This window comes from Dipodomys merriami, unplaced genomic scaffold (genome assembly GCF_024711535.1).
Source record: "Dipodomys merriami isolate MVZ:Mamm:240054 unplaced genomic scaffold, mDipMer1.0.p SCAF_405, whole genome shotgun sequence".
In the NCBI taxonomy this organism is placed as follows: Eukaryota; Metazoa; Chordata; class Mammalia; order Rodentia; family Heteromyidae; genus Dipodomys; species Dipodomys merriami.
The window spans coordinates 733,824-737,500 of NW_027205660.1; positions in this window are offsets into that span (position 1 = coordinate 733,824).

A 3,677-nucleotide genomic window follows, 5' to 3' on the forward strand; every position below is an offset into this window, starting at 1 on the left:
TCTATACCTTCCATTTTCTTATTCTATCCATGTTCTTTTGTGAATATTACGTTTTCAAATTTGCATAATTTTTAAGTGTTCCATTTTAATTTTAATTTTTCTATTTTTTTCTTGTCTTTTTTTCTTTCTCTTTCTTCTTTTTTTTTCTCTCTCTCTCTCTCTACTTTCATCCTATCCCACCTATTCCCCGCTTTGAGATTAGGACTTAGTTAATTTAATTCTCCCTCTGCCTTTTCATATCCCTCTATTCCTATTTTTACCCACATCTCTCCCTAAACCTAATAATTTCTGTTTGCCAAATTCAACTTTGCAGTTCATAGCCCATCAATACATACTTGTTTAATGTTGAATAGCTGTATCTGTTGAAATAGATCGTATCTGCAGACTTTTGACTGTGCAATTACAGACTTTGGTTGATGCTTGCCTTAAAATAGTGTTGTAGCACAAAACTGGTGTTACTTTCATCCAAAATGGACAGGGCAAGCCAGAAAAGCACAAGAAAAATGGCAAGTCCAGGTATCTCAACTCCCACTCATGATAATCGGGGACAGAACAGATAATGAATAATCCATCGGAGAGTTCCCAAAAAGCTCTACAAACCCTACTGGTAAATGTGGTAAATGAAAAGATTGAAAACCTGCATGAGCGTGATAGGGAGAGAGGAGGCCAAACAAAGGTCAATATAGGAATATCATGAACGTGAGGAAGCTACTCAAATATTGAAACAGGAATGGCGTGAACAGGCTGAGAAAATTAAAAGAGAAATAAAGGAATGGCGTGAGCAGGATGAGATCAGTCAAAGAGTAATTCAGGAATGGCAAGAGCAGGCTGAGAACACTCATAGAGAACTACACCAACATGAGGAAGCTAATCAAAAGTAATACAGGAATTGAGAGAGCAGGATGAAATTACAGAAAGATCACTAAAGGCATTCATGGAATCCATAAACAGAGAGCTGAAAGCACTTAGGGAGACCACAAACGGAATGCTGAATGGAACCAAACAGATGGAATGCAATGGAAATGCAAGGAAACCATAAACAAACAACTAAGTGATTTGAGAATATACACTGAAAACCAAATTAAGGAAGTAAAGAAGTTCATGCAAGATCTAAAACAAAGCTCCAACAAAGAATTTGAAGCCATCAAAGCCGACCAACTAGAAGGAAAAGAAATTAAAAAAAAAACAAAGTAGAAACTCTTGATAGTAGGTTAGACCAGGCAGAAGATCGAATTTCGGGGACTGAAGACAGCCTAGATATTAAAGAGAAAGAACATACAACCATCCAAGACATATCCAAGAAATATGATAGATCTATTCAACATTTGGAAGACACCATCAGAAGGCCTAATCTGAAGATAATGGGTGTAGAGCAGCACCTAGATACAGAAGTTAGTGGTCTAGGACATTTGTTTAACAGGACGCTAGCAGAGAACTTCCCAAACTGCAAAAAGAAGGCCTATTCAGACTCAAGATCCTTTTAGATCTACAAATAGACCAGACAAGAATAGCACATCCCACCGTCACATTACAATCCACAAAGGATCAATTCAGACCAAGGAAAACATCCTTAAAGCTGTCAAAGAGAAAAAAATCAATCACCTATAAAGGGAAAACAATTAGAATCACCTCAGATTTCTCAGCAGAGACAATCAAAGCAAGAAGAGCCTGTAATGATGTATGCTATGCCCTAAAGACAACTATCATCTAGAATTCTGTACCCAGTTAAACTCTCCTGCATAAATGAAGGTCCACAAAAAAACTTCTATAGCAAAGAAACTTTGAAACAATATATCTCCACCAAACCAGCCCTACAACAGATACTTAAAGATGCCCTACACATAGAAAACCAACAAGACCACAATAAATGCCAAGAAACTGCACCCAACCTGAAAATCCAAGAAACATAGGAAAAACCCAGTTGCCGGAGCCCCTAAGGTGGATAAAATGGCAGGAACTCCCAAATAACTCTCAGTCTTATCTCTCAACATTAATGGACTTAACTCTCCAATTAAGCAACATAGACTCTCTAGTTGGATGGAAAAGCAAGATGCTTCTATCTGCTGCCTTCAGGAGTCACATCATGCCCATAAAAAAAAAAAAAAAACACACACACATTTTCAATGTGAAAGGCTGGAACAAAATCTGCCAAACAAATTGCCCCCTTAAACAGGCAGGAGTTGTAATCTTAATATCAGATAAATTAGACTTCAAGTTAAAAGAGAAGAAATAAAGAATGTCCCTACATACTAATTAAGGGATCACTCCTTCAATGGATTTTACAATTCTAAATATCTATTCACCAAACAAAGGAGCACCCAAATTTATGCAAGAAACACTACTTTCCCTCAAATCCCACATAGATCCAAAGACATTAGTTGTTGGGGACTTTAACACTTTCCCCACTAGATAGATAAACTCGGCAAAAACTCAACAGAGAAATCGCAGATCTAAACAACTGCATAAATCAACTAGATTTAACAGACATCTACTGCATATTTCAACCAGCAGCATCAGAATACACGTTTATCTCAGCACTACATGGATCATTTTCCAAAACAGATCATATTTTAGGTCACAAAGCAAACTTGTCCAGATTCAGAAACATTGAAGTTATACCTTGCATTCTCTCAGACCACAAGGGAGTTAAATTAGAACTCAACACCAAAAGCCACCAAAGAAAGTCCGGTAACACATGGAGGCTGAACAACACACTGCTGAATCACGAGTGGGTCATGGAAGAGATTAGAAAGGAAATTCAAATGTTCATGATATTTGACAAAAATGAGCACACAAATCACCAGCTCCTCTAGGACACAGCAAAGGCAGGACTCAGGGGCAAGTTTATTGCTGCGATATCCTACATCAACAAATTGGAGAGATCTGAAATCAACAATTTAATGAGACATCTGAGCTTCCTTGAAAAGAACAGCAAGATAAACCCAATCCAGTACATGGAAAGAAATAATTAAAATTAAATCAGAATTAAATGAATTAGAATCCAAAAAAAGTAGAACGAATCACCAAAACAAAGATTTAGTTCTATGAAAATATTACCAAAATTGACAGACCCTTAGCAAATCTTATCGGAAAAAGAAGAGAAGATACCTAAATAAATAAACTCAGAGATGAGAATGGAAATATCACCACAGAAACAACCAAGATTCAGAACATTGTAAGGGAATTCTTCTCAAAACTTTACGATGATAAGTTTGAGAACTTCGCAGAAATCGACCATTTCCTAGCAAATATTGACATGCCAAAACTAAAGCAAGATGAGTTAAACTATCTTAACAGGACCATAACAAGCATTAAAATCAAAACAGCAATAAGAGACCTCCCAACTAAGAAAAGCCAAGGACCAGATGGTTTTGCAGCAGAATTCAACAAGCCCTTCAAAGCAGCGCTCACACCAATACTCATCCAAATCTTCAATGAAATTGAGAGAGAAAGTTCACTACCGAACTCATTCTATGAAGCCATCATAACCCTCATCCCCAAACCAGGCAGGGACTCATCAAAGAAAGAGAACCCATTTCTTTGATGAATATTGATGCAAAAACAACAAAATTTTGACCAATCAACTTCAACCGTTTATCCAAAAAATCATACACGACAATCAAAAACGATTGATTTTAGGGATGCAAAATTGGTTCAATATATGCAAATGAATTAAT